The sequence below is a fragment of the Dioscorea cayenensis genome, unplaced genomic scaffold, assembly GCF_009730915.1.
Source record: "Dioscorea cayenensis subsp. rotundata cultivar TDr96_F1 unplaced genomic scaffold, TDr96_F1_v2_PseudoChromosome.rev07_lg8_w22 25.fasta BLBR01002143.1, whole genome shotgun sequence".
In the NCBI taxonomy this organism is placed as follows: domain Eukaryota; kingdom Viridiplantae; phylum Streptophyta; class Magnoliopsida; order Dioscoreales; family Dioscoreaceae; genus Dioscorea; species Dioscorea cayenensis.
Window position 1 is genome coordinate 35,147 of NW_024088534.1, and position 24,381 is coordinate 59,527.

A 24,381-nucleotide genomic window follows, 5' to 3' on the forward strand; every position below is an offset into this window, starting at 1 on the left:
TTCATGTCCCAGAGGAGAGATTAAATAACCTCTCAACCTCGCACTCGAATAAAGTTGCAATGAGCTCTAGGGATTCCAGGTGATAAATCTCTTCCTAATTATAGACCTAACCCTTTGGTCCAGTCGGAAGGTCCCTAACCACGATTAAGCCCTAGATACTAAGAGGTGGTGTGGTTGTGAAGTGTAGACTCGACTGATTCAAACCTTGTATTTGCTGATTGTATAAATCTAGTCAAGTGCTTCTCTAGGTCACTCATTCGGGTTTCCACACCTTAGACTCTGTTTTCCACCTGAGGGGCTTGTTGTTGTTGGAAACCCGGTGGCCCCATGGCCTTTTGTGGACCCTGATTACTCCATGAGAAATTGGGATGATTCTTCCAACCTGGATTGTAGGTATTGCTATATGGGTTTCCTTGAGGTGTCATGCCATTACCTACAAAATCAACGTTCTCAACCGAAGAACCATCACCAATAGAGATCGGGCAATCGGAGGGAGCATGTTCTCCACCACACCTGGTGCAATTAGTCACGGCTACCACTCTGTTTGAAGTTAGAAGATCGAACTTCTTTCTCAGATTCTCCACTTGAGCCGCCAATGAAGTTACCGCATCTATTTCATGGAGACCGGCAACCTTTTTCTTCTCCGTATCATTCCATTGGTAGCTGTTTAACCTCATTTCCTCAATTAATTGACGGGCCTCATCGGGGGTCTTGCTACCTAAGGTACCTCCTGCTGGAGCATCCAAGAGTTGCCTTGTACTCGGGTTCAAACCATTGTAAAAGGTTTGAACAATCATCCACTCCGGGAATCCGTGTTGCGGGCACTTCCTCAGGAGCTCCTTGAACCTTTCCCATGTCTCGAATAGAGACTCCAATTCCAACTGAACAAAGGATGAGATCTCGTTCCTAAGCTTTGCTGATTTTTTGGGAGAAAAATAACGGGCTAGGAAAGCTTCTACCATCTCCTCCCACGTGGTAATTGACGCTCTAGGTAACGAGTGTAGCCACTGCTTCGTTCTTCCTTTTAGAGAAAATGGGAAGGCTCTCAACTTGATGGCATCATCCGTCACTCCGTTTATCTTCAGCATATCACACACCTCAAGAAAACTCTCTATATGACTGTTTGGATCCTCATCGCCAAAGCAGTTTGAAGCTGATCTTGATTCTTGTAACATGTGGATTAATGCCGGCTTCAACTCAAAGTTCTAAGCTGTAATCGGGGGACGCACAATACTTGATTGTGTCCCCAACACTGAAGGTCTGGCATAATCGGATAATGTTCGCTATTGCTCATTATGTTCTGCCATGTTTTCAGATTCTTCTGCTTCCAAATCAGCTAGATTAGACTGTTCTTGCATAGGCTCTTTCCCTTTCCTTCTAAGTGTATATTCAAGCTCGGGATCCCCTTCAATCAATATTGAGGGATTCCCTTGGGTCATAACCTGGAGCTGCACCCAAAAAGAAAGAAAAAGAAATCAGAACAATGATAGAATAAGAAGATTTGAAATAGAATGTATGGTGAAATAGCTAAGAAAACAAAGTGCAAAGTACCTCTAAACGCCTACTCCCCAGCAACGGCGCCAAAAACTTAACAAGGTCCCCTTGTGTATATCCCGCAAGTGCACGAGTTTGTCGAAGTAATAATCCCGGATGAGCGGGTATCGAATCCACAGGGAGTAGGGGATAAAAACACTTAATTCGATTTTTAGCTAAGTGGAAGATCAATAGTGATAAGTGTGACAATGATTCAATTCTCGACAATAAGAACAACAAGTAAGAGAGGAAAAGTAAAGTAGGAGGTAAGGCAATCGATAAAGATGGGGTATCCAGATAATGGTCCACCTAGGATAATCATTTCAAGTGCAAGAAGCCTCTATTATGCTTTCTAATCAATGCAATAGTGAGTCATGGAAATCGTTATAAACATAGTCCCAAATCTAAGGTCAACTATGCCTAACTCTATACATGTCGCGGAGGAGAGATTAGATGACCTCTCAACCTCGCACTCGTATAGAGTTGCAATGAGCTATAGGGATTCCATGTGATAAATCTCCTCCTAATTATAGACCGAACCCTTTGGTCCAGGCGGAAGGTTCCTAACCACAATTAAACCCTAGATACTAAGATCACCTCAACGCTTCACTTTGTTGCACGGGCAACTAAGCCCCAGCCGAAGTTCATCCCTTAGACCATTCACTCTATTATTGCCGCAAAGAACATAAGGAACGGAGATAGAATCTATCACGTCGGAGGGGAAAGGGGATGCTCCTGTACCTCTCGACTCATCCTCTCAACCCTCTCCACCCTAGCTTTGTCTAACGCTCGTGGTGTGTCACTCACTCACAAGGTTACCAACAAGAACTCTCAACCCTAGTGTCACTCTAGGGGAAACGTTCATACAATCAAGCATTCAAGGTTGGAACTCATAATAAACATCAATTAATTGAAAGCATAATAAAAAGATTCAATGAAATAAATTCATCCTAGGGTTCACAAATACCCAAGTACCCACTAGGGGTTTAGCTCTCCATGGAGCTAAGTACAATCAAAGAAATAGAATGTAAAAGCAATGAATCCATAGAAAAACCCCCTCGATGGTCGTGTTGGTGGTCTTGTGGAGAGTCCTCTACTCGTCGCAAGGGATCCTTTGTCGGGCCTAGGATACACCTCGTCGGATTAATGCCGGCGAAAGCTCTCCCAATAACCTTCTTCCAAACGACACGTGATGTCGGAGCCGTAGAACCTCTCCAAAACCCTAGCCAATACCCCTCCAAACCCTAGCCGAAGCCGTCTCTCAAGTTGGGCAAAAGATGGAGATAAGAATACTTAAATCGGGGCTGATTCGGCTTTAAATAGGGCTGGAATCGGGCAACTACATGGGTGTGGATGCTTCACGCTCCCTTGCGGAATTTCCACATGGGCGTGGATAATTTCCACACGCCCGTGTGGATTCTCTGAACTCCTGTTTTCTCGGCTGGCTGTGAACAGTACTGAACGCTTCGCATTCATATCGCACATAAAAACCCGAGAAAAGTAATGCTCAACATAAGGACTGAACGCTTCGCATTCATATCGCACAAGCACTTATCAGTTTACAAATACCTAAGTACACACTAGGGGGGTTAGCTCTCCATGGAGGTAATTATAGTCAACCAAATAAAATGTAAAAGTAAAAAATCCATACAAAACACACTTGATAGTCATGACGATGGTCTTGTGGAGAGTCCTCTACTCATCCAAGGGTCCCTTTTTTCCTCCAATGATACACCTCGCCGGATCGGTGCCGACGAAAGCTCTCCCACTAACCTTCTTCCAAATGGAGCGCGATGTTGGAGCCGTAGAACCTTTCCAAATCCCTAGCCAATACCTCTGAAAACCCTAGCCGAAGCACTTTCTCAAGTTGGGGAAAAGACGGAGAAAAACTACTGAAATCGTGGCTAAAATCGGCCTGAAATAGGGCTGGAATCCGGAATCCACACGCCCATGTGGGTGCCCTGTGGATTTTTCACACGGGCGTGTGGAATTTCCACACGCCTGTGTGAATTCTCTGTTTTACTCCTTCTTCGGCCGGTTGTAAACAGTACCTGGTACAATATTTGCTACATTATCTTGCTATAGTAACGGCCCGAAAAACTCCCTAATCCATGTTTTCATCGAGGTAACATAAACAGGCACACGTTTACGCTGCAGATCACTTTGATTCTTCAATAAATGGACACATTGGTAAAGATCTTGCTATACATGCATAAGCCGAAATGCTTGAATGTGACTGCCGTTATGTCCCTCCAAATTGTTGTGCTAACTTGAATACTAGGAGGTTGGCACACATTCCCACATTTCGAACCCGACTTATGTTTTCGTATTTGAACCTTCTCAAGATTTCCTCCAAATGGTGCATTTATGATCCAGATTGCCTTCTTTCTCTAATATTTGGCCTCACAACCCTATCTGCATGAAAGTAACATAAATACACACATATAAGCATTAAAACCTGATAAAGTAATTCTCATTATAAGGAAAAACACTTCGCATTCTTATCGCACAAGCACTTATCAATCTCATTCCTAAGATTTACAGATTTTCCGAGAGGAAAATAACGAGCAATGAAAGCTTCTACCATCTTCTCCCATGTAGTGATTGATGCTCTAGGTAATAAGTGTAGCCACTGCTTCGCTCTCTCTTTTAAGGAAAATAGAAAGGCTCTCAACTTGATGGCATTATCCGTAATACTATTGATCTTGAGAATATCACACCCTTCCAAAAAATTATCTATGTGACTATTTGGATCCTCATCGGCCAAACCATTGAACTGTGCGGACTTCTGTAACATGTGGATGAATGCCGGCTTTAGCTCAAAAGTATGACCTGTGATTGGGGGCCGCACAATGCTAGATTGTGTCCCCAATAGTAACGGTCTAGCATAATCAGAGAATGTTCTCTATTGTTCATTCTGTTCCGCCATGTTGTCAAATCCTTCAACTTCCACTTCAGTAAGATTCAACGGTTCTTATACAGGTTCTTTACACTTTCTTCTGAGTGTACGTTCAAGTTTAGGATCATCTTCAAGTAATATTAAAGGCTTCCCTTGGGTCAACCTGGAGTTGCACCAATATAAAGAAAACAAAATCAGAACGATGATAGAATAAAAAGATATGAAATAGAATGAATGAATAGCTAGATAGCAAAGTGCAAAGTATCTCTAAATGCCTACTCCCCGGTAACGGTGCCAAAAACTTGACAACGCCCTTTGCGTGTGACTCGCAAGTGCACGGGTTTGTCAAGTAACAAATCTGAGGTGAGTAGGGTATCATATCCACAGGGAGTAGGGAGTAAAAATACTTAAATTGCTACTTAACCACATGAAAGTTAACAATGATAGTGTCGATAAAATGTAATGTGAACAAAGATAAAAGAAGCAAGAATGAGAGGCACAAGTAAGTGAGAGGTAAGGCAATCGATAGAAATAAGGTACTCGGATAATGCTCCCCCTAGGATTAATGTTTCAAGTGTAAGACCAAGTATTATACTTCCTAATCAATGCTCAATGAGTCATGGAAATCCTTAAGCACACGGTCAAAAATCTAAGGTTAATCGTGACTAACTCTATACTATGACCCGGCGGAGAAATCGCTCAATCTCAACACCTCACATTGTGTAAAGTCGCATGGAGTTCTAGGGAATCCAAGTGATAAACAATCTTCCTTTGTATAGACCTGATAAGTGTCTAAATGTATGTATTTTAGTATATGTATTCTATACGGTTAGCATGTATTTTTATAACGATTGATGCCCGTTATGTGCTTAATCGTGTATTATTTGTTTCCCAGGGCACAGAAACGCCATGGAGGACACGAAGATACAATTTGGGTGAAAAAGAGAAGAAAACCAGGTCGCGGTACTGTAGCGGATACTGTAGCTGAACTACTGTAACAGGGTGTTGTAGAATCGGCATAGGAGAAAAATCACTGTAGCTATCACTGTAGCACCTGGAGTGTTTTTGAATAATGAATTGATCCAAGGCATACGGCCTCAATGCTACCCTGGATTGACCCCGGGATGAATACTGTAGCCAAAGAAGAGAGTAGTTTGCTTGAATGCATACTGGCTCAAAGAGGTGCTCATTGAGCCAATATGGATACTATTATGAATGTAAGAAAACACTTTTGCCTATCCTAAACGGCCTAAATGAGGTCCTCATTGATCCAGTATACCTCCTCAATGAGGACCCAATTAAGCCGGTATACCACCCGTATGGAGGCCATTTTGGGGGGTATAAATGCTCATTTGTTGGACAAATGAGGGAGACTTCTTCTTGGCCTCTTGGGCCGCTGCCAGCACACATTCTTGATGCCTTCCGGGCATCTTCCAGTGATGTTCCTTGTGGGAAACGAGGACACATCATCACCAAGAGGGAGAGGAGCATAGAAGAAAAAGTTGGAGTGAAGATCTAAACCACCATTGCATCACCATTCAAAGATTCATCCATTCAAGGAGATCATGACCTAGAGGGGGTTTTCATTACTTCTTTTATGTTTTAGTCTTCCTTGTACATTGTATAAGTGGCCCTTATCATGAGGGATTAACTTATTGTTGTGTTTGGATTTGGATGAACCCTAGGGTTAATCTTTTGTATGAACTTGGGATGTTGTTCTTCATTTAATTTGATGGTTGTTTAAGATTCAATCTTTCATGCTTTGATGCTTAGAATTACATGTATGGAGAAATCTATAATTCTATTATGAGTTATATGCGTAGAGGTGACCTACTCACGTGTACTAGATCTAGGAGAGATTGAAAGGGGATATTGTGCCTATACGCTAAGAGATAGGGTGTTGGTAGTCCTTCATTGCTAGCTGTAAGCAAAAGGATAGTAGGTTTCCTCCTATTATAGAACTCCTAATACTTAATACGATCATAGGTGTGTTGATCCAGAAGAGATTCTGATTGACATTCGTATGGGATCAGGGGTTAGTCGCCGAGAGATTGGTGCTAATCTACTCACGAGGTTACATTGTTTTCAACAGTAACTGCTATAGTACTTGTTACATTGTTTTCAACAGTAACCTACTAAAGTACTTGCTTTAGCGTTTTCCTGCAGTGCCTGCTACAACACTCAGCCAAAATACTCCCAATTCCACACTTTTCATCGAGGCAACATAACCAGGTACATATTTACACTGTAGATCGCATGACTTCTTCAATCAGAAGCTTCATTGGCGGAGGTCTTATTATCAAAGCACTAGTCGGGATACAAAAATATAACTGCCTTTGTACCCCTCCAACTCATTGTAGTGACTTGAATTCATGGAGGTTGGCACACATTCACATATTTTGGAGTCCCACTTGTGTCTTCGCGTTTGTTTCGTCCAAGATTCCACCAAATAATGTGTTTACGATCTACTTTTTGCTTATTTTCTTAATAATTAGCATCACAACCCTACATGCGTAAAAGAATACAAATACACATGTATTAGCTCTTAAACCTACTAAAAGTAATGCACAACATAAGGAAAGAGCACTTCGTATTCTTATCACACAAGAACTTATCACTCTCCAAAGTTGGGGAAAAGATGGAGAATGGATGGAAAAGAGGCTTCTGAAGTCGGGCTGAATCAAGGCTTTATGTAGGGCTAGAATCGGGACTCCATACAGACAGTTGGAATTTCCACACGCCCATGTAAATATGTCGAACTTGATTTTTCAGCGGCCTGTGAACAGTAATTGCTACAATACATTACTGCATTGATTTCCTGCAGTAACCTGCTACAATACTCGGCCAAAAACACTCCCGAATCCACACTTTTCATCAAGGCAACATAAATGGGCACACGTCTATGCCATAGATCACGTCACTTCTTCAATAAGGGATAACATTGACAAAGATTTTGCTATCATTGCACAAGTTAGAATACACAAAATGTGACTGCCTTTGTGCCCCTCCAAACCATGTAATTACTTTAGGGCATGGAGATTGGCACACATTCACATATCTTAGAGCACAACTTCTGTCTTCATGTTTGTTCACTCTAAGATTCCATCAACAAATTGCAATCACAATCTACTTTCGGTTTCTTCCTCTGTATTTGACTCCACAAAAGAACATGCACACAAGTAACACAAATACACATATATTAGTGCTAAAATCTCATAAAAGTAATACTCATCATAAGGAAAGAATACTTCATATTACTAATACATAAGCACTTATCACAAATCTTGTGGTTGCTAAAATCCTGGTGGTGCTGAAGGTCTAGGCTGCCCCTGATTGCTCCAAGAGAAGTTTGGGTCATTTTGCCACACCGGATTAAACATGTTGCTATAGGGATTGCCTTATCCTCTCATAGCATTCCCTACAAAATCTATCTGCTTAATAGTTGCTACACCACCAATGGAAATAGGACAGTCAGATGAGGTATGTCCACCTTCACACTCATCACAGTTCCTCACCACTACCACTCTTGGAGAAGTTTAAGTATCTAACGTCTTACTCAATACCTCCACATGGGCTGCTAAAGATGTGACTACATTAATCTCATAAAGACCAGCTACCTTTTTTCTTGTTACGAGGATTCCATTGATAACTATTAATACCCCTTACTACAATGCCTACGACAATGCCCTTGCGTGTGACCCGCAATTACACTGTTTTGTCGAAGTAATAAATCCCAGTTGAATGGGCATCGTATCCACACGGAGTAGGGAATAAAAATACCAAGATTGTTATCTAACTAAGCGGAGATGGAATAATTATTTTGTTGATAAAATAAAATGAAAGAAAGAATAAAAGAAACAAGAAAGGGAGAAGCACAAATAGATGAGAGGTAACGCAATCTGTAGAAGTGGGGTACTCAGATATTTTTCCACCTAGGACAATTGCTTCAAGTGTAAAATCAACTATTATATATCCTAATTGACCCTTAATGAGTCTTACAAATCCTTAAACACATGTTCCCAAACCTAAGGTCAACCGCGACTAACTGTACACTATGTCCCGGTGGAAAAATCGATCAATCTCAACACCTCACGCTGTGTAGAGTTGCAAGACATTCTAGGGATTCCAAGTGATAACCCTATTCCAATGTATAGATCTAACCCTTTGGTCCTGGCGAAAGATCCCTAGTCACAATTAAGCCCTAGGTGCTAAGTACTTCAATACTTCACTTCGTTGCTTATGCAAGTAAGGCCCAGCGGAGGTCATCCCTTAGCCCATTCACTCTACTATGACCACAAAGAACTCTTGGAATGTGGAGGTAGGATAAATAACATCGAAGGGGAAAGGGGACTCTCCGCTACCTCTCGACTCACCCTCTCGATTCTCTCCAATCTTTCAATGTCTAACCCTCAAGATGTGTCATTCACTCACAAAGGTTACCAATGTAGACTTTCAACCCTAGTGTCACTCTAAGGGAGAAATCATGTAACAAGTATTCAAGATTAAAACTTAATTAAAGACATCAATTAACGAAAACATAATATAAGATTAATGAAACAAATACATCCTAGTGTTCACAAATCCAAGTACCCATTAAGGGTTTAACTCTCCATGGAGCTAGTTACAATCAACAATGAAATCGAATGTAAAAACAATTAATCCATAGAAAAACCCACTCGGTATTCATGTCGATGGTCTTGTGGAGTGGCCTTGTCTTCTCCAAAGGTTCCCTTGTCCAGCTTAGGGCACACCTCACCGAATCGATGCCGACGAAAGCTCCCCCAATAACCTTCTTCCAAGAGGAGTGCGGTGACGAATCCTTAGAACCACTCTAAAGACTTGCCAGAAGCCTTTTAAAACCCTAGCCGACGGCCTCCCAAAAGATAGAGAAAATATGGAGAGAAGGGTGAAAGGGTCTCCAAAAATCAGGCTGAATCACAGCTTAAATAGGGCTAGAATAGGGCATCCACATGCCCCTGTGGATTCTCCACACGGGCGTGGTGAATTTCCACACACCTGTGTGGATTCTCTGGAAACCTGATTTTCAGCCAATTGTGAACAGTGATTTGCTACAGTACTTTGCTGCATTAAACTACTACATTGCTCCACCAAAACACTCCCAATTCCATACTTTTCATCGACGTAACATAAAAGGGCACACGTTTATGCCGTAGATCGCAACTTTTCCTCAATCAAAGGCTTCATTGGTGAAGATCTTTCTATCAATGCACAAGTCAGAAAACCCAAATGCGATTACCTTCGTGCCCCTCCAACTCATTGTAATGACTTGAATACATGGAGGTTGGCACACATTCACGTATCTTAGAGCCCCACTTGTATCTTCGCGTTTGTTCCTTCCAAGATTCCACCAAATAGTACATTCACAATCTACTTTTAGCTTCTTTTCTTAATACTTAGCTTCACAACCCTACATGCACAAAAGAACACAAATACAAATGTATTAGCGCTTAAACCTGATAAAAGTAATGGTCATCGTATGGAAAGAATACCTCACATTCTTAACACACAAACACTTAAGAGTCTTATAATTGTTTTGTTCTTGGATTCACCCAATTATAGAAAGTGTGGATAATCATCTACTCGGGGAACCCATGTTGAGGACATTTCCATAAGAGATCCTTGAACTTTCCCAATGTCTCAAAGAGAAACTCCAATTACATTTGCACAAAGGAAGATATCTTATTCCTATGCTTCACAGATTTTCCAGGAGAAAAGTAACAAGCAAGAAAAGCTTTCATCATCTCTTCCAATGTAGTGATCGATGCTCAAGGTAATGAATACAACCACTACTTTGCTCTCCCTTTCATGTAAAATGGGAAGGCCCTCAACAGTATGGCATCATCTGTGATCCCATTAATCTTAAGAATATCGTACACTTCTAAGAAATTCTCGAAGTTGTTATTTGGATCCTCGTAGGCTAAATCATTGAACTATGCCGACTGCTGTACCATTTTGATAAAGCTTGTCTTGAGCTCAAAACTCTTAGATATAATTGGTGGCCTAACGATACTGGACTACGTGCTATGAATTGTGATTCTTGCATAATCTGACAGTGTCCTCTGTTGCTCATTCTAATCAGCCATGTTGTCAAACCCTTCAACTTTTATCTAAGTTTGGTAGTTATGTTCTAGCACAGGTTCCTTACCCTATCTATGAATTCTTCACTTAATCTTTGGATCACCTTCAACTAATGTCGAAGGGTTTCCTCGGGTCATAGCCTACAGCTGAAACCAATAAAAGGAAAACAAATCAGAACGATGGAAGAATAAGAAAGTGTGAAATAGACTAAGTGATGAATAGCTAAAATTACAAAGTATAAATGTTTCTAAAATTCCTATTCCCTGGCAACGATGCAAAAAACTTGACACACCCTTGCGTGTGTGTACCACAAGTGTACCGCAAGTGTATGGGTGTTGAAGTAATAAAGTACCTAATGGGTGGGTAGTCAAATTGACAAGGAATAGACTCTAAAAACAAGTAGTTTTGCAAATTAGCTAAAGTGATAATCAATTAGTGATTGTGTTCAAGATGTCAATGGAATAAAACAACAAGAAACTAAGTGAAGGGTAAAAGGAATAGGCAATCAATGATAAAGCTGTGTTTTCGGACAATACTACCCCTAGGACTATTGTTTCAAGTGCGAGACTAACACTATGCTTCCCTAATAGAGATTTAAAGAGTCATAGAAATCCAAAAGCACATAATCCCAAATCTAAGGTCAACGGTGACTAGCCTGCACATATGCCCCGGCAGAAAGGAAGACTCTCAACACCTCATATTGCATAGGACTACTTGGGGTTCTAGGGACTCCAAGTGAAAAATACTATTCCCAAATCTAGATCAAACCCTTTGGTCCAAGTGAAAGATCCCTAATCACAACTAAGCCCCAGCGGAAAGGATAACCCCCTTGATGTCTGTGATAATGGTCTTCAAGAACTGATTCTCCTTCTCCAAAGACTCCTCCATCGAGCCTAGGTCACGCCTCGCCGAAACGATGCTATCGAAAGCTCACCCAATAACTCTCCTTCAAAGGAAGATGATGTTAAGCTAGCTAGAAATGCTCCAAAACCTAGCAAAAACTTCCTCCAAACCCTAGCTACACTCTCTCCCAAAGATATGAAAAAAGATCCCCGACAACTCTCTTCAGTCGGCCTTTTAAAACATAAAAGTCGGGATTTCACATGCCCATGTTTAAGTTTGACACGAGCGTGTGGATTCTCTATTTTTTGGATTTTCACACTGCATGAACAAACTTGCACACTCTTGGAAGTTGGCACAACCCTCATGCGTATGATCATAGCTCGTGTCTTGACTCTTCTTCCACACAAGAGAATCCTCAAAACCTGCATTCATGACCTATTTTTGCTTCCTCTATTTTTATACTACCTCCAAACCATTGAATACACAAAAGAACACAAAAACACACGAATGAGCCATAAAACCTAATAAAATTAATGCTCATTGTAAGCAAAACATATTCAATAATGTGCATACACAAGCACTTATCATGAAGTCATGTTTTGGTTAACTCGGTATATTAAAGACAATAAATTTCATCTTTATGGGCATGAAGAGATGATGATAAATACCAATGCCACCATGAGGAATCTAGAGCATCATATGACTCAGATGTCAAAGCTAATAAAGGAAAGATTTTTGGGGTCTCTCTCCCTAGTAACATAGAAGTCATTCCCAAGGAATCTCTCAAGGCAGTGACTTTAAGGAGTGGCAAGCAGCTTCCAAGCCCTATCGAGATTGAACCAAAGGTTGAGATTGTTGAGGCTTCGCCAAGAGTAGGGTAGACAGTGGAAAGTGATTCTAAAGCTCCAGTTGACAATAAGGATAAAAGACACGAACATGGTAATCGAAAAAACTGAATTGCCTATGAAGTAGGGTTTGATGAATGTTCAGGCCTTATTTGGACAAGTTTGTCATTGTGTTCATAGACGACATTTTGGTCTATTAACCTTCAAATGAGGAGCATGCTTAAAATTTGAGAGTTGTTTTACAAACTCTCTGAGAAAAGCAGTTGTATGCTAAATTTTCCAAGTGTGATTTTTGGCTCTATGAAGTAGGGTTTCTTGGGCATGTGGTGTCAGGAGAAGAAATCTTTGTGGATTAAAAGAATATGGAAGCCATTGTAAAGTGGGAAAGGCCAAAGAAGTAGCTCAAGTTCAAAGCCTTCCTAGACATGCGGGATATTATAGGAGATTTGTAGAATGGTTTTCTTTGATTGTTGTACCATTGTTGAAGTTAACTCACAAGGAAGCAAAGTTCTCTTATAATGACGAGTGTTAAAAGAGATTTCATACATTGAAAGATCATTTCACATCAACCCCAGTGCTTACTTTTACAGAAAATGGGAAAGAGTTTGTATTCTTCAGTAATGCTTCTAAGCAAGGTTTAGGTTGTGTGTTGATGCAAGAAGGGAATGTGGTGACCTATACTTCTAGGCAGTTGAAACAGCATGAGTTGAATTATCACACCCATGATTCGGAGTTTGCAGTGGTGGTCTTTGCTGTGAAGATTTTGAGGTATTATTTCTTTAGAGAAAGTTGTCAGATTTTTACATACAATTAAAGCTTGAAGTATCTCTTAACTCAGAAGGAATTGAATTTGAGATAGCGGCGATGGTTGGAATTGATAAAGGACTGTGATATGATCATAGATTATCATCCAGGAAAAGTAATGTGGTAGTTGATGCTTTAAATTCGAAGTGTACTTCAAAGTATACTTTGAGGATGTCCTATCGGCAACTACTCTCTATTATGCTTCCTAATCAATGAAATGGTGAGTCGTGGAAATCCTTACATACATAGTCCCAAATCTAAGGTCAACTATGCCTAACTCTATTCATGTCCCGGAGGAGAGATTAAATAACCTCTCAACCTCGAACTCGAATAAAGTTGCAATGAGCTCTAGGGATTCCAGGTGATAAATCTCTTGCTAGTTATAGACCTAACCCTTTCGTCCAGGTGGAAGGTCCCTAACCACAATTAAGCCCTAGATACTAAGATCCCCTCAACGCTTCAGTCTATTATGGCTGCAAAGAACTCGAGGAACAGAGGTAGAATCTATCACGTCGGAGGGGAAAGCGGACGCTCCTGTACCTCTTGACTCACCCTCTCAACCCTCTCCAACCTAGCTTTGTCTAATGCTCATGCCGTGTCACTCACTCACAAGGTTACCAACAAGAACTCTCAACTCTAGTGTCACTCTAGGGGAAATGTTCATACAATCAAGCATTCAAGGTTGGAACTCGCAATAAACATCAATTTATTAAAAGCATAATAAAGAAGTTCAATGAAACGAATACATCCTAGGGTTCACAATCACCCAAGTACCCACTAGGGGTTTAGCTCTCCATGGAGCTAAGTACAATCAAAGAAATTGAATGTAAAAGCAATGAATCCATAAAGAAAGCCCCTCGATGGTCGTGTCGATGGTCTTGTGGAGAGTCCTCTACTCGTCGCAAGGGATCCTTTGTCCGCCTAGGATACACCTCGCCGGATCGATGCCAACGAAAGCTCTCCCAATAACCTTCTTCCAAACAATGCACGATGTCGGAGCCATTGAACCTCTCCAAAACCCTAGCCAATACCCCTCAAAACCCTAGCCGAAGCCCTCTCTCAAGTTGGGGAAAAGATGGAGAAAAGAATACCAAAATCGGGACTGAATCGGCTTTAAATAGAGCTGGAATCGGGTGACTCCACAGGCGTGGACGGTACACACGCCCATGCGGAATTTCCACACGGCCGTGGATAATTTCCACACGCCCGTATGGATTCTGATTTCTCTGCCGTCTGTGAACAGTGCTGCTACAGTACATGCTACAATACTCTGCTGCAGTCTTCGACCTGAATAACTTCCCAATTCCATATTTTCATCGGGGTAACGCTAACGGGCAAACGTTTATATCGTGAATCACTTGCTTCTTCAATGATATACATGTTGGTAGATCTCTCTTTCTTATGTGCATAAATCGGAATGCTCAAGTGTGACTGCCTTTGTGCCCTTCAAATGGATGTGCTCACTCGAATGCGAGGAAATTGATACACACTCTAACATCTCACACCTGACCTATGTCTTCGCGTTTGAACCTTGGCAAGATTTCCTCCAAAATAGGTGCATTATGATCTACATTGGCCTATTTTCTTCATACTCGGCCTCACAACCCTACCTGCATAAAAGTAACATAAAAACACACATATTAGTGTAAAAACCTGAGAAAAGTAATGCTCAACATAAGGAATGAACACTTCGCATTCATATCGCACAAGCACTTATCATTCATACTAAGTATTCTTTGGAGAAATTGGAAAAGTTGTACATTGATGAGATAGTGAAGTTACATCGGGTGCCAGTTTCAATAGTTTCAAATCGAGACCCCAGATTCACTTCTTGTTTTTGGCCAAGGTTTCAGGAGTCGCTAGGTACAACTTTGAAGTTCAGCACTGCTTACTATCCTCAGACAGATGGTCAGTTAGAAAGGACCATTCAGACCCTTAAGGAAATGTTGAGAGCTTGTGTAATACATTTCCAAGGAAGTTGGGATCAACATCTAGCATTGGTGGAGTTTACCTACAATAATAGCTTTCAAGCAAGCTTTTGTATGGCTCCATATGAAGCTTTGTATGGAAGGAAATGTAGAGCTCCCCTTTGTTAGGATGAAGTGGGAGAAAGGAAGCTTTAAAGTGTGGAATTGATTGATTAAACTATTGAGAAAGTGAAAGTGATTAACGATAGATTAAAAGCAGCTCAAGAAAAGCAAAAGAGCTATGCTGATAATCATAGTAGATTTTTGGAGTTTGAGGTTGGCGATAAATTATTCTTGAAAATATATCCATGGAAAGAAGTAATTCGGTTTCGAGGCAAGGGAATGTTGAATCCAAGATATATAGGTCCATTTTTTATTCTAGAGAGAATTGGGCCGTTAGCGTATCGATTAGAGTTACTGCCTGAGTTGGAGAAGATTCATAATGTGTTCCATGTTTCCATGTTAAAGAAGTACATCCTCAATCCTTCTCATTGTCTGAAAGCACTACCAGTGGAGTTAAGAGAAGATTTGAATTTTGGAGTGCAACCGGTAATAATTCTTGATCATCAAGTGAAAACTCTTCGACAAAAGATCATTCCTATGGTTAAAGTGCTTTGGAGGAATGATGTTGCAGTACATGTAACTTGGGAAGAAGAAGAAATGATGAAGAGTACATATCCCCTTTTGTTTAAAACTAGAGGTATGCTAAAAATTTGGAGGCTGAAATTTATTTAAGGGGTAGGATGTGGAAGTTCAACTTTTTCTACTTCTCTTATGCTTTGTTTCTTGAGTAAAATTAGTGTGTTTATGTCTTTTGAGTGTTCTCTTGTGTTAGGATCTTAGCTAAGGTCTTTTGGGAGGTTAAAAAGGTGGTGGAAAGCTTTTAAAAGGAGCAAAACATGGCCCGAACCTTGAGAGCACTTAGAATGCCCCCAAGGGGCAGATTTGGTGGCCTCATGGGCTCTCTTGCGGCCTCAAGTGAGCCTATGAGCCATCTAGAGAGGCCATCGGCCCTTCCTTGCGACTGCAATGGAGCTCGTATGGAATTCAAAGAGGTCTCATGGCCTCACTTGCGCCCGTAAGGCAGCTCGTGAGCCTCGCCTATATAAGGCCTTCTTGGAAATTCTAGGGCTTTATTGATGTCTCTTTTCTCTCCTTCTTCCTCCTCCTCTTGAGTCATCATTTCCCCTCTCTAAAATCATCATCTATGGCCTCCAAGAAAGAAAATAAATAAAGATCTTTGATAAGTGCTTGTGTATAAGTAATGCAAAGTATACTTTTTCTTACATTGAGCATTAATTTTTATCAGATTTTAACACTCATTCATGTCTATTTGTGTTCTTTTATGCATTTAGGGTTGTGGAGACATGTTTTGAAGAAAGGAAGAAAAAGTAGATCATGGACACAATTATTGATGAAGTTCTTGGATTGAGCAAATGTGAAGACACAAGTTGTGCTCAAAGACATGTGGGTGTGTGCCAACCTCCATTATGCTCAAGTGAATACACATAGTGGATGGGCACAAAGGCAGTCACACTCATATTTTCCGACTTGTGCAACATTGTCAAGAGCTTAGTCAATATGGTTTCATTGAAGATGCGACATGATCTACCGCATGAATGTGTGGCCAGTCATGTAGCCTCGAAGAAAAGAGTGGATTCGGGAGCATTCCGGCTAAGTATTGTAGAAGGTTCCTATAGTAAGATCGTTGTAGCAGTTACTGTTCATAGCACGCATGAAATGAAGTTCTAGAAATGCACACGACCATGTGGAAATTCTACACTCCAATGTGGATGCCTAATTCTAGCCCTATAAATACCGCTTTGAGATTTTTATTTGGGGGATCTTTTTCCTATCTTTTGCCCATCTTCTTTGGAGAGGCGGTTAGGCTTTGGAGAGGCTTTTCCTAGATTTTTGGAGTGGTTCTACAGCATTTGACAATGAGTTAGGGTTAGAAGTTGTACCCTAAGTTTGACAAGGTAACCTTTGGGAAAGACGAGGCTGCTCCACAAGACCATCGATACCAACTATAAGAGGGTTTTCTCTATAGATTGCTTGCACTTATCCCTGATTTCATATTTGCTTTTGTATTGCTCCATGGAGAGCTAAACCCCTAGTGGGTGCTTGGACTTGTGAACACAAGAATGATTATGTTTCATTGGCTCTTATTATGCTTCTTTAATTGATACTTTATGTAAGTTTCAACTTTGAATGCTTGTTGATTTGATTTTCCCTTAGAGTGACAGTAAGGTTGAGAATCTATCTTAGTAATCCTTATGAATGAGTGACACTTCATTAGGATTCCACAAAGCAACGTTGAAAAGCGTCAAGAGGATGAGTCAAGAGGACGAGGCTGCTCCACAAGACCATCGATACCACCACATTCTAAGAGTTCTTTGCGGTCATTATAGAGTTAAGTGCTAAGAGGCAAACTCCATTGGGGCTTAGTTGCACAAGCAATAGAGTGAAGTGTTTAAGTTATCCTTAGTGATGAGGCTTAATTATGACTAGGGGTCTATCACCTGGACCAAAAGGTTAGATCTATATTAGGTTATAGTATTTATCACTTGGAATCCCTAGAGCTTCAAGCAACCTTACACAGTGTGAGATGTCGAGAGTATCCTTTTTTGCCAGGGCATAGTGTACGGGTTAGTCATAGTTGACCTTAGGTTTGGAACGATGTGTCTTTGGATTTCCACGACGCATTAAACTTCAATTAGGAGGTATAATACTAGTCTTGCACTTAAAACAATAATCCTAGGGTGAGCATTGTTTGGGTACCCCATTTTACAATCGATTGACTCTCCTTATTCCTTTTGCTTGTTCTCTTTTCTATTTACTTTTATTTGCATTGACATTTTGAATCAACATCACAACTTGGTTTTCACTATAGTTATGTAGCAATACTTGTATTTCCGAGCAACTATTCCCTGTGGATTTGACTACCCACTCACCGGGGTATTTTATTACTTCGATGACCTGTGTACTTGCGGTATACACATGCAAGGGATGTGTCAATATTTTCCTCCTCTTTCGATAAAGAGCTTCTCTAGGGTTTAGTGAATCTTGGAGGTGAGTTCTCTAGTCTTCTTCTTCTCCTTGCTCTTGTTACCAAATTCTTTTTGGTTTATGGTGGAAAATCTTTGGTTTTGTGAGGATTTAAAGTTTATAAGAAGTTTAGAGTTGTAAAACCATGTTTTGGTGAAGAAATGAGAAAGATCTTTCACCTTTAAGTTTAGAGGTACTGTAGCACTAACCCAAGTTGAGCCTCTTTTGTTTTTCTTGTGGGTTTTGAGGGTTGTGAGAGTTCCATTTTTGTTAGCTCTTCTTGGTAGAGTTCTTAGAAAATAATAGAAGCAATTTATTCCCATTTTGAGCACTTTTTACTTCTTTCTACTTGGTTGTGTTATTGTTACCAGTTATTGCTTTTATTGGTTGTTTAATTGCTTCTAGGAGGTGAAACTTCAAGCAAAGGAAAAGAGCTGGTAGACAAGTAACCCTTGTGGGTTTTAGCTCGCCAAGTTTGTGAGTGGGAGGATTTACTAAATTATGGGCTATAAATCATGCATGCTTCAAATATTTAAAATTGTTTGCCTTCGAATGATAAACTTCTTGTTATTAAAAAGATTCTTGAAATGTTTTCCATGGGATTTAGAAACCATGATAATTTATGATTTGGCTTATTTTATTATTATTGGTAAATATTATATATATTACTCGTGGTCGGGAAACCTATGTTTTGAAATATATGTTTTCAAGTTATGTATATTTGACAACGCCCCTTGCGTATGTCCCGCTAGAGCACGGGTTTGTCAAAGTCATAAATCCTAGGTGAGTGGGTATAGTATCCACAAAGAGTAGATAATAAAAACACTTAATTTTTTTCTTAACTAAACGAAAAGTGAATATTGATTTGTGTGATAAAATGTGGTGTAATAAAATAAAAGAAACTAGAGAAAGAGTGCAAGCAAAGGGAAGGTAAGGTAATCGATATAAGTGTGGTACCCGGATATTGTTCTGCCTAGGACAATCGTTTCAAGTGTAAAAACCCTCTATTATGTTTTCTAACTAATCCATTAATGAGTTGTGGAGATCCTTAAATACATTGTCCCAAATCTAAGGTCAACCATGCCTAACTCTATACATGTCCCGGAGGAGTAACTGAATAATCTCTCAACCTCGCACTCGTATAGAATTGCAATGAGTTCTAAGGATTCAAATTAATAAATCCTCTTCCTCGATGTAGACCTAACCTTTTGGTCGAGGTGGGAGGTCCCTAGCCACAATTAAGCCCTAGGTGCTAAAATCACTTCAACGGTTCACTCTGTTGACCCTGCAACTAAGCCCAAGCGAAGGTCATCCCTTAGCCCATTCACTCTACTATGACCGCAAAGAGCTCGAGGAAATGGAGATAGAATAAATCACACCTGGGAGGGGAAAGGGGATGCTCCACTACCTTTCGAGTCACCCTCTCAACCCTCTCCAATCTAGCTTTGTCTAACTCTCGTGGTGTATCACTCACTCACAAGAGTTACCAACAAGAACTCTCAACCCTAGTGTCACTCTAAGGGAGAATTCACACAATCAAGCATACAAGATTGAAACTCGAATAAAACATCAATTAATTGAAAGCATAATAAAAAGGTTCAATGAAATAAATACATCCCAGTGTTCACAAACATCCAAGTATCCACTAGGGAATTTAGCTCTCAATGATCTCAAATGTAAAAGCAAAGAATCTATAGAAAATCCCCTCAATAGTCGTGGTAATGGTCTTATGAAGAGTCCTCTACTCATCCACAAGTCCCTTTGTTCGTCCTACGATACACCTCGCCAGATCGGTGCCGACGAAAGCTCTCCCACTAACCTTCTTCCAAATGGTGCATGATGTCAGAGCCATAGAACCTCTCCAAATCCCTTGCCAATATCTCTCAAAACTCTAGTCGCAGCCCTTTCTCAAGTTGAGGAAAAGATGGAGAAAAAATTCCGAAATCGAGGCTGAAAAAGGCCTTAGATAGGACAGGAATCGGGAATCCACATGCCCATGCGGGCCCCACTGTGGATTTTTCGCACGGGCGTATGGAATTTCCACACGGCAGTGTGGATTCTCGATTTTACTCATTCTTCGGCCGGCTATGGATAGGACCTGCTATAGGTTTTACTACAGTATTGGCCTAAAACACTCCCGAATCCATGCTTTCATCGAGGTAACGTAAACGAGCACACGTTTACGAAATAGATCACTTTCCTTCTTCAATAAATGAACACATTGGTGGAGATCTTGCGATACATGCACAAGCCGGAATGCTTGAATATAACTGCCCTTGTGCCCCTCCAAATCATTGTGCTAACTTGAATACATGGAGGTTGGCACACATTCTCGCATCTTGAACCTGACTTATGTCTTCGCATTTGAACTCTCAAGATTTCCTACAAATGGTGCATTCACAATCTACATTGGCTTCTTTCTCTAACATTCGGCTTCACAACCCTATATTCATGAAAGTAACATAAATGCACACATATTAGCATTAAAACCTGAGAAACGAAATGCTCATCATAAGGAAAGAACACTTCGTATTCTTATCACACAAGCACTTATCAAACTCACCCACACTTAAGTTTTTTCTTGTCATCAAGCAAAAATTTAAATATTAATGCATAGAAGAAGGAAATATTGGAAGTGCTTGGCCTTAGGTTTACCAAAGCATACAAAGAGAGCATTCTACAAGTAAGGAAAATTTCAACACTAAATACAAAAAAATCAATGCTCTAGCTAAAAACTTGAATAAAAAAGGACACAAACCCAAAATCATATAAGTGTGTGAACTCAATCAAGTCAACCCAAGGTATACTCCTCAAAGTTCTAAGTATAGGAGACTTTTATCTGCAAAAAGTAACAACAATTTCAATGATGGTAGTAGCTTCACACATCCTCTAAGGTAGCCCTTTCCAAAATCGTCGCTAAGGTGGCTTTCACACTTTTGAGGTGGTAGCTCTTTCTACCGGAGTGGTAGCTTTCACTCATAATATGAGATAGCTCTTTCTCTCATTAGGGCATAACTAGTATCTGACTTATGAGAGTAGCTTCATACTTTATATGCGGTAGCTCTTTCCACCCAACAAGCTCAACTAAACAATAAAACAATTTTTGATCAGTTTTCTTCTTTTTTTTCAGAATTAACAAAAGAAACAACTATAGCTAGTCCCTTTTACATCAAACTTGAGTTTCCAAAAGAGTTTAAAGAGTGAGTAGTGCAACAAGTGTTAATCGGGCAAAAATTCCTAGAAATTCAAGCAAAAATTAGAGCATGAGAACATTCAGTGTTAAAAATTCAACTAAACTCAAGAATACAATTATTGCAACTAAGGTGAACCGCCATTAGCTATGTGAGCATGCATATTAAGCAAAACTAGTATAAAAGATATGTGCACTATGAAACTCCCCCTCACACTTAAGTTGTACATTGTCCCCAATGTACACATGCAAGCTCACACATAATGTATATAAATCAAGAACAAATGTGGAAGAAACAATCAAAACAATACTCCGTTGACTCCTAGTGTTGCATTTGATGGAGCTAAATCCTTGGGAGTAATGTTCCAACGGGTTGTGAAGCTCACATGGCCAAATGCCGAAGCACCTTGGCCGTATCCATGACAAGTTCTCAATTCCAATGTTGACAAGACCATATGCACGCATACACGAGGGGGTTCAGTGAAGCTCAACAAAACAAAAAAACAAGTCGAGTATATAAAAGATAAAGGAATGAATGCAACTCAAGCCAACAAAACAAACATAAACTCAGAAAGAAAGTCCTTTCGGAGTATACAAGTCCGAAATAAAATACAAAAGTAAAGAAATGAAAAGCGAAATCAAGTGTTGGTGTCATCAGGTCTCTGCTCCACTGCTAATGTTGGTGCTAGATCAAAGGGTGCCGGTGGAGGTGGTGATGGTGATGTTGGAGGGGCCGGAGGTCTGGCAATTAGTAACTGATGTAACACGTCGAAACTGGCCACCATCTCGATATACTGTGCTGACTGTATTACTTGAATCTCGATAATCACAGACCACAATACACTCACAGTGCTCTCAAGCTTCTCAATACGATCATAGGCTCCTAAAAGGGTACTCAGGCGCCCTGAGGTCTCGGTTGCCGTCAGTGCGGAATCACCCGCTGCATCACCTCTGCCATCGGCACTCTCAGTCGTGGATATGGCCAAAATATAAATTGCAGGCCCATGTTTGTGCACTAATCCCATTATCCTGAGAGTATCGAGCACAAGTGAAGAAGGAATAACTGTCTTGTCGGCATCCCGAATGGCTTCCACGAGGCCCATCCCCCGAATAAGTCTAGTAATGTAGGGACAAGAAAATAATGCTTCCACTTTCCCATGCTAGACCTAGTGTCACAGAAAGTCAGCCACAACGTGCCCCAGGTGAATCGGTATGGTCCGGACCATGGAAAACAAATAAAGTGACCCCTGCTAGCTCAGAACTCCTGTGTGGTAGCCTCGACCATCCACAGATTTACTAAGGACGGCGAATAAATACCTGTAGCTCTACTGGGACAAACATGTGGCTTTCGACACTTCCGGTTCATGCTGCCCCTGTCCGCACAAAGCTTGATAAGCTTGCAGTGGGGCCAAGGTGTCAGGGTAATATGTCGGCAAGTCTCCATACTCCTCGGTACTTGTTGATAAGTGCTTGTGCGATATGAATGCGAAGCGTTCATTCCTTATGTTGAGCATTACTTTCCTCAGTTTTCTACATTAATATGTGTGTTTTTATGTTACTTTTACGCAGGTAGGGTTGTGAGGCCGAGTATGAAGGAAATGGGCCAATGTGGATCATAATGCACCTATTTTGGAGGAGATCTTGTTAAGGTTCAAACGCGAAGACATAGGTTAGGTGTGAGATGCTAGAGTGTGTGTCAACCTTCTCGCATTCGAGTGAGCACATCTATTTGGAGGGGCACAAACGCAGTCACGCTCGAGCATTCCGACTTATGCATATAAGAACAAGAGCCCCGCCAACATGTACATCATTGAAGAAGCAAGTGATTCACGACGTGAACGTGTGCCCGTTTGCGTTACCATGATGAAAGTATGGAATTGGGAAGTTAATCATGTCGAAGCTGTAGCAGAGCACCGTAGCAACAATGTAGTAATTACTGTAGCAACACTGTTCACAGCCGGCCGCGAAATCAGAGAAACAGAGAATCCACACGGGCATGTGGAAATTATCCACGCCCATGTGGAAATTCCGCACGGGCGCGTGTATCATCCACGCCCGTGGAGTTGCCCGATTCCAGCCCTATTTAAAGCCGATTCAGCCCCGATTTTGGTATTCTTTTCTCCATCTTTTCCCCAACTTGTTAGAGAGCTTCGGCTAGGGTTTCGAGGGGTATTGGCCAAGGTTTTGGAGAGGTTCTACGGCTCCGACATCGTGATTCTATTAGGAAGAAGGTTGGTAGGGGAGCTTCCATCGAGGCGTATCCTATACCGGACGAAGGAATCCTTGGATGACGAGTAGAGGACTTTCCACAAGACCATCGACACGACCATCGAGGGGGTTTCTTTATGGATTCATTGCTTTTACATTCGATTTCTTTGATTGTACTAAGCTCCATGGAGAGCTAAACCCCTAGTGGGTACTTGGATGATTGTGAACCCTAGGATGTATTCGTTTCATTGAACATCTTTATTATGCTTTCAATAAATTGATGTTTATTGTGAGTTCCAACCTTGAATGCTTGATTGTATGAACATTTCCCCTAGAGTGACACAAGGGTTGAGAGTTCTTGTTGTTAACCTTGTGAGTGAGTGACACACCACTAGCGTTAGACAAAGCTAGGTTGGAGAGGGTTGAGAGAGTGAGTCGAGAGGTACAGGAGCGTCCCCTTTCCCTTCTGACGTGATAGATTCTACCTCCGTTCCTTGAGTTCTTTACGGCCATAATGGAGTGAATGGTCTAAGGGATGAACCTCCGCTGGGGTCTAGTTGCACGTACAATGGAGTGAAGCGTTGAGAGGATCTTAGTATCTAGGGCTTAATTGTGGCTAGGGACCTTCCACCTGGACCAAAGGGGTAGGTCTATATTTAGGAAGAGATTTATCACTTGGAATCCCTAGAGCTCATTGCAACTCTATGCGAGTGCGAGGTGTTGAGATTGTTCGATTTCTCCTCCAGGACATGTATAGAGTTAGGCATAGTTGACCTTAGATTTTGGACTATGTATGTAAGGATTTCCACGACTCACCATTGCATTGATTAGGAAGCATAATAGAGAGTTCTTGCACTTGAAGCGATCATCCTAGCTGAAGCATTATCCGAGTACCCCATTCTTTATCGATTGCCTTACCCTCTGCTTTCTTTTGCCCTTTCACTT

General features: G+C 41.0%; 2 non-coding genes across 2 annotated transcripts; both read left to right on the plus strand.

The window, feature by feature from the left end:
• Positions 1-807: 807 nt before the first annotated feature.
• LOC120257461 lies at positions 808-914 on the plus strand. The gene has a single exon (XR_005535686.1). It is a non-coding gene; the product is annotated as a small nucleolar RNA R71 (small nucleolar RNA).
• Positions 915-10,039: 9,125 nt separating this feature from the next.
• On the plus strand, positions 10,040-10,146 carry LOC120257463. The gene has a single exon (XR_005535688.1). It is a non-coding gene; the product is annotated as a small nucleolar RNA R71 (small nucleolar RNA).
• Positions 10,147-24,381: the final 14,235 nt, after the last annotated feature.